Here is a 7,785-nt window from a genome sequence, read left to right on the forward strand (position 1 = left end):
ACACCAAGTTGATGTCCTAGTTTAAGGTCTTAAACTCAATGGACTATTCTGCTATGGATGATGCTAGTGCTGCCAACAGCCAACCTCATCAAAGGAAAGATGGTTACATCGTCGGAACACTGAAATCTGCATTGGACATTGCAAATGAATGTGCGATAGAAAATGATGAGACACAAAGTTCACGCTTAACCGAAACACTGTAACTATCAACACAATCATTTGATAAATTACAACTAATTAAGGACTTATAATTAAACAGGGTGATTATGATCCTCCAATAAGACTATTTTTGTTTGATTATACCTTGCTTTATTTAGAATACTTAGTATAACGTATTAATTTTTGAAAATTTACAGGAGTTTGTACGATGATATACAAGGTTGTCCTAATTACCGTGCAGGGGGGGGGGGCTTGTTGCTTTTTTCTATTTGAACCATAGTTCGGGATTTCGGAATTCTCGGAATTCCGATAAATCCAAAAACCGAAATCCAGTAAATTTCGACCCTATTATATTCGGAATTTCGATTATTTCGACACTATATTCGGAATTCCGTTTTTTTGGAAAACCGAAATTCCAAGCGGAATTCCGGAGTTTCATTCGGAATCACAAACTATGATTTGAACCGCTTTGCGGATTTTATGATCCACAAGCATGGTGAAGGATTCTTTCTTAGTCTCTTGGACTCGTTATTACCGCCTTTGGTAGACACATGAAATATTCATTCTTTTCAGCATGAGCCCTAACCACCCCAAAACAAATTAGTTTTTGTGGAAAATAATACTTTCGATACACACATAATTGGTATAGGAAAGTGTAAAGACTATATTTTGTAATTAGCCTTACAACTTCAGAGAATGAGATTATGTTGTGGATTTGACTGAACTCCATTTTGTGGAGCTGCCTACGTATCAAGTTCTCTAGCGAACTCGAATCAAGTCGGATGTAGTTCATCAAGATAGATTTTGGAGATTGAGTAGAGGAAATTTATAGAATTCTCTCTCCCCTCTTGGTGCTCTATTGGTTAATGACATTTAGTTTAGCATTGATAGCTATTATTGCTCCATGTACATATTAATGTTCATTTTGTAACCATTTGGTAACTAATGATTCTTGAGATGACCAATTGTAATGATCCAATAAGTTAGTCTCAAGATATTATTAATGGCAATGACAATGACACGAGTCGCAAATATATTGATGACAATATATGTCCATCACACAGCCCCCTCTCGTTAGGTCGTGCTTTTTTAAGAACGATATGACAAGAGAAATAATTTGACACGTGTCTAAGTGGCTAGAACAGTTGTGTTCTGGTTTGATATATGTAGCTCTAGAGATCATTGGAACTAAAGTGAGCATTTTGCTCTAGGGAATGTTGGAGCTTGTGTGAGCGTGCTGCTCTATTAGTGAGCGTAGGTCTAGGGACCCGTAGTGCTCGAGTGAGTGTTCTGCTTGAGTGAGCATAGGTCAAGGGACCATTCAACGCTTATGTAAGAGTTCTGCTCGAGTGAACATAGGTCGAGGGACCCTTAGTTCTTAAGTAAGTGTTATGCTTGAGTGAGCATAGGTTGAGGGACCCTTAGTGCTTAAGTAAGCATTCTGGTTGAGTGAGTGTAGGTTGAGGGACCCTTAGTGCTTAAGTAAACGTTCTACTTGAGTGAGTATAGGTTAGGGGCGCTCATGTGAGCATAGGTTAAGGGACCATGAGTGCTCATGTGAGCATTCTGCACATTGTTGATCCTACTAGAAGTGTATGTCCTCAACTTAGTGAGAAAGTTGTAGCTCGAGGCAGCCTTGGAGCTCAAGTGAGCGTGTTGCTCGAGTGATCGGGTGGCTCTAGTGAGTGTTTGAGCTCGAGTGAGCGTTATGAGTTAGAGCTCGCAGTTGGTAGCTAGTCTTGAATTGGCATGACCGACTATAGCTAGCCCCAGTTTTGGAGCTTGATTGACCTGTAAAAAATGCGAGCTAGCACCAAAGAGTTAGTACGAAGTACGAACTAACAGTAGTAATTATGGATATGCATAGAGCATAATAACATAATTGAACATGTTTAGATGGCAATAATAAGCCCCAGTCTGGAGATGGTTGTGGCTAGCCCCCAGCCCCTAGTTTGGAACTTGATCGACCTGCAGTAAGTCGAATTAATACCAAAAAAGAATTATAACAAAATAAATGACAATTTTGTCAATAATTTGAGCATTGAGCTCAAAAGGTCTGGGTTGTATCTGCGCAGATGGCGATAGCTAGCCCATGTTCGGAGTGTAATCGACCTGCGACAGTTTAGCTACACCATGAAAAAACAGTAGTAGTCACGAATTGGAGAGATGTACCAAAAAGAAATTGGTACTGTTGGAGTACATGGATATCAACCATAGTTCTTGTATCCAAACTCGATGTAATGCGAGTAATTGAATTGGGGAGCTAGAACGAGCCTCCACTTTACAATCCGAGCGACCTTTGGATGAGTGATAGCCCTTGTCACGAACACCATCTCTGAGCTAGCGAGATCAATAACTTAATTAAATATTTGCCCATTGTGGGGGTCAATTTTTGCACGACCTGCCGATTGGTTGAGCAAGAGTTTTGTAGTGGTAATGCATTTTGGTGATCTGTAGAATCAAATCTAAATGAAAAATTAGATAAGTCCTCATGAGGAAAAATATAGAAATATAGAACAAGATAATCCTTTGAAGCATTTACTAAATAAAGGATCTCTTTTTGATAGTTCTGATGGTAGACATAATAGAAATTAGTTTAGCCCCTCAAAAGTTTGCTTATTAAAGGAGTTCAGCAGTCACGCTGATTTCAGTGATATATAGATACAAAGTCCTTAGTTCGGTTCTTCTCGACTTTCTGCAATATGATTTTCTCCTTAGACTATAAAGAAAATTGTATAGTAAGACCTATTGAGAAGGAAGCAAATGGAATATGTATGACCAGTTAAGAGGGATCAATGGACAATGACTATCTATCGAGGTCCATTACTTATTAGTTGAGGCCAACCAAGGCTTTTCCTGTAAAATGTGTGTTCTCTTTGTATGTGTGAGGATGAATCATTTGTGCATCTGTTTGTCTAATGTACGTTCGCTAGAGTTGTTTGGTTGGGCCTTGGATTGTCGGTTTCAGTTTCTTATTTTAATGCCGACACCATTAGAGAATGGCTACAACACATGGTAAAATGCTTAGAGAATGATGTATCGGCAAGAATGTGAATAAATACACTTGGTGCTGGTCTGTGGTCCATATGGTTGGCGAGAAATGAGACCATATTCACTGGGAAACCACAGCATCCTCTTGGTTGGGTGATAAAAACTAAGAAGATGACGGAAACAATGGCTGAAATTGATGACACTCAATCACAAAAAGGTTCTGAGAAGATAGAAATAAATGTGAAGTGGGATAGTCCTCCAAGAGGCTAGATCAAGCTTAATACTGATGGATCATCACTTGGGAATCTGGGTGCAGCAAGTGTTGGATGCTTGTTCAAAGACAAAAATGGTAACTTCATAATGGCCATTGTTATTCCTATTACTTTCTCTACGGGTTTTTTTTGGTAAAGGCAATTGCACTAAAAATAGGAATCAAAGCTGCGAAAACCTTAAACCTTAAAAATGTGATGGTGGAAATGGACTGTCGTATGCAATTAATAATTCCTATCGAATACCAGCAATTGCGAAGGAGCTGATAATGGAAATTCGAGACACGATATGTGAAGGACACTTCGTGCTGAAAATGGAGCTACAGAGAAGCAAATTATGGGGTTGATGCATTGGAGAATTTTGCAGCTTATAAGGCAGAAGCAATGGGCTAGGATACATCAATAGATCAAGAGAATCTATTACAAGATGGCTGGAGGCAATGGCTCCCTAAGTACTCTTCTGCTTGGAATGTAACTCCACCTCCTTTCTTAGGATGTTGGCTTAATCATGATATCAGGAATGATTGTACTATGAGATATGAGAATGATATCAATATAATATCATATCTTTAGCAAAAAAAAAACAAAAAAAACTCACATGGCACTAAAAAATCGCATGCTTTTGTTATCACCCTTACTTGAACAGTTAAAATCAGCAGCTCTCTTTTAAAAAAAAAAAAAAAAAAAAATTAAACTCTCTTTCTCTCTCAATTATATTGAACATCGTACCACGTCACTACATCAACACTCTCTTTATCCAAATAATATAATATCGCTCTAAAAGTTTAACATTAAAAGTTTAATGTAATATCAGATAATGAATAAGAGATCTCGATGAATATTTGAATAATCAGGAAAAAGCGATTTACACGAGTTTCCGATTTTTTTTCGCCATTTTTTAGTTATTTATAATTTTCTCACTTTATGAAAGAGATGATTGTGTTAAAAAATCAAAATGAAGGTGTTAAGTAATTCTTTTAACTGGGGTTGTCATAATTTTTGAGTAGGTTGATTGTGTTCAAATTACCAATAGATCAAAGATTGATATTCGGCGCAAGAAAAAGAGAGGAGAGAGAATGAGAATAAGGAAGTAGAAAGGAAAAAAAATGTTAACTGATTGGGTTGGGAGTTGGGGGTTTTGTTTTTTTTATAAGTAAGCTTTATTAGAAGTAGTGCAAAAACACAACAAAATAACAAGGTACATGCAATGAGTGAGATCCTCACAAGTAGCCCCATTACAAAACAGAAGCAAAGAAACGAAGGCAAAGAAAATAAAATATACTAACACACCATACCCCTATAACCCCCACATCATCGTTCATGATAACGTTATGCAATTCAGCACCAGATTTCTAAAGTGATATTGTCTCATTTCATCTAAGTTGGACATCTAATACCATAGCAATCCTTTCACTTCCCCCACTATTTTTCGAACCTCGCAGTTTGTTCCTGATTTCTAGTCTTCCATAGAATCCAAATAACTGGGTATGGTAAAAACCTCTACATAGCCGACCCAAAGGTCTTCCCTCTCCGCCTTGGCCAATTAGTGATGAATTCTTTGTCTAAATCAGCTTGTGCTAGCAAAGGGAAAGTCATAACCATTGGTTGTAACTGTAGGAACCGTTATGGTTGCACCGAATGATCTACGAACCGCAAACACCCACGCGCAGCGAAATAAGGGGTTCTCAAGGTTTTAGATAGAAATCATACCTTTTAGATTGGCTAAGATAACTCTGAGAATCCAAGCTCTATGAAATCAGCAACCTCTTGATTTTCTGTTGCATTCTTATTCTTAGAATGGACGTTGTGTGGGCAACGATCTACCAACCCTTTCTTTCTCTCTTTCCTTGCCTCTCTTTTTCAAAACAAATGAATAATGAAATCGACCAGGAGAGAAGGGTTTCTATTTATAGGCTACAACAGGGACCATGAGGAGAAATTAGGGTTCGGCCTCCTGACGGGCTTGGGCTTCCCATGTTCGCCCAGAACACACGGCCAAGTCCGTCAACAAATAGCTTATTCCACTAAAGGCCATTGTTGCACTACCGCCCTAATCCCAAATTACGTGTTATGTTTATGAGCTCCATATTATATGCTTGTTGATCTCCCCGTGTTTAAGATATCGAATGCCCATTGATTAAGTCAAGTTACTGACAACTACATTAATAAACTTCTTATGTCCTTGAGTAGTACCACTCAACCTCATTGTCATGTCGGATTAAATCCACATGCAGTGTTTACATGACAATCTTTATGAGCTCCTCAAGGGGACATCATCAGCCCGACTTCCTACGGGTTACGAATTTCTTCTATAATCAACAACACACTTTACATACAATGTCATTACCTAATCCATCGAGTTTGTTGATTCACAAATGAATCTCACTCATTGATGATTTAAAGCAATGTACAATGCACGTAAGTGCCCGTTATTATATCCGGATTAAAATGACAAGCATCCATAATAACAGAGGTGTCTGTTCTCTTATATAGTCAGTATAAAGAGAAACAACCTCACTTGGTCCTGTTCAATACACACAAAATGTATTAGTGTAATCATGTAGTCAAGATAGACTAATACCAAATTATACTACAATCGTAGCAATGGTTTGTCCAAATCCATTTAGGTTGTGAACGCTTACTTATACTTTATAAGGTACTGATGATATGATCTTCTATGTGTCACCACACACCATATCATCTACAACATAAAGTATTAGATATATACATATAACTAATAACATATATAATATATATAACATTTTCCCATATGACACTATGTCACAATCCTCAATTTGCAACTGCCATAAGCCGTCGTAATTGCCTAAAAACGACGGCTATCGACAGTCACAATAGCCGTCGCTAAATTCGATGTCGTTTTCATTAACAACGGCTACTAACAGTTGTTTTGTTGAAGTAACTCGACGGCTTGTGTCTGTAGTTTATTTTAAATTATACGATGAGTTTTAGCCGTGGTTAATTGAAAATATTCAACGGGTTTTGGCCGTGGCTTAGTTTATTTCCTTTTCATTTAAAATATCTTCAGATCAACCCACGATCGTCCTTTTGGCCAAATAGGATTTTGTTTTTTTTTGTGCGCCATTTAGTAGCAACAATTTCCAATACACAAACCACATAGATATAAGTATATGGTGTAGAAAACTTATCCAACGCTGAATACATTCTTAAAAATTCTATTTATTTTTATAAAAGTGTAAGTGTATGGTGTACAAAACATGACATCAGATCACAAAATTTTAATATATCAACAATGACAAAGGTACTAGTTGGCATAATCATGCCTACAGACAATCCTCCAAGTAGGAAATGAAGAGGGACCACACTGGAAAAGGCACCACCACCTACAACAGAAACCTGCACATAGGAAGCTTTGGCTTTATTAAGCGTTTAAGAAAGATTACTAGGCAAGAACTTACTAGAGCCAATAATAACACACTTTCCCATCATAAGAATATATTACGTTCTAATGAATCCTACCATATGCTCTTACAAGTTAGTTTGCTAATCTATTAAATACTCAAAGATTTGAAATCCTAACGATTCTAAGTTTCAAAAGAACCTGCTTTAGACAAGTTAGGGAGTAAGATGTCAGTTAACATTACAAGGGCATATTGAGTAGATAATATTATGCATTTATTCTTTCTAAAGTTAATAAATTAAAGTATCAAGGATGGACATTGGATACTGACCTTCGTTGAATTTGGAACCAAATCTTGTGCAGTGCAGCAAAACCATCATGTCAAAGTTTAGGAACCACATAACACAACAAGTTGTCGAGGCTGACAGCTTAGTTTTTTAGCCCTCCTCTTTCTCTCTAGTTCTAGCTGTAGCTATTTCATCTTGGAAACATTTGTCTAAAGATCGTCTATCTGCTCATTGGAAACATCATGTCCAATTCCCAATTAAGTGAAAGTCAAAACACCAATATTAGAATTGAAAATGTTTAGTTCACAAAACAAAGACTAAACAGTTACTCAGAATTAAACAGTTTTCCCAGCATACCCAACTCTACTGAAAGTCTACAAACTAGAAAGGTTGTTGTTCAATTGCTTTCAAGGAGAATAATTGGAAAATTATATACAAAGATGGGAGGAGACAATTCACAGATAGCCAAGCTTGGAATTGGTAAAGTAAATTTGTTTCATGTAGCTATTGGGGAAGCATAAGCCAAGAGAGACATTACACAACTAAAAAATATGTTCAAGATATCAACAGCAAAACAACCTTATAACTACAAGTAATAGTCAAAAAATCTATTCAAAATTGCATAGAAAGAATCCTTAGCTTTAGGTTTGAAAGCAGCATAAGATATTCCTTTGCAATCCAAGAGCTAAAAATTTAGTAG

At 37.1% G+C, this 7,785-nt stretch overlaps 1 long non-coding RNA gene across 1 annotated transcript; it reads right to left on the reverse strand.

Annotated features, from left to right (window-relative positions):
• Positions 1–6,601: 6,601 nt before the first annotated feature.
• LOC147494570 (uncharacterized) lies at positions 6,602–7,429 on the reverse strand. Its single transcript, XR_015200178.1, has 2 exons — positions 7,130–7,429; positions 6,602–6,794 (listed from the first exon to the last, which is right to left on the reverse strand). It is a non-coding gene; the product is annotated as an uncharacterized LOC147494570 (long non-coding RNA).
• Between the last annotated feature and the right edge of the window lie 356 nt (positions 7,430–7,785).

This window comes from Coptis chinensis, chromosome 6 (assembly GCF_015680905.1).
Source record: "Coptis chinensis isolate HL-2020 chromosome 6, ASM1568090v1, whole genome shotgun sequence".
NCBI classification, from domain to species: domain Eukaryota; kingdom Viridiplantae; phylum Streptophyta; class Magnoliopsida; order Ranunculales; family Ranunculaceae; genus Coptis; species Coptis chinensis.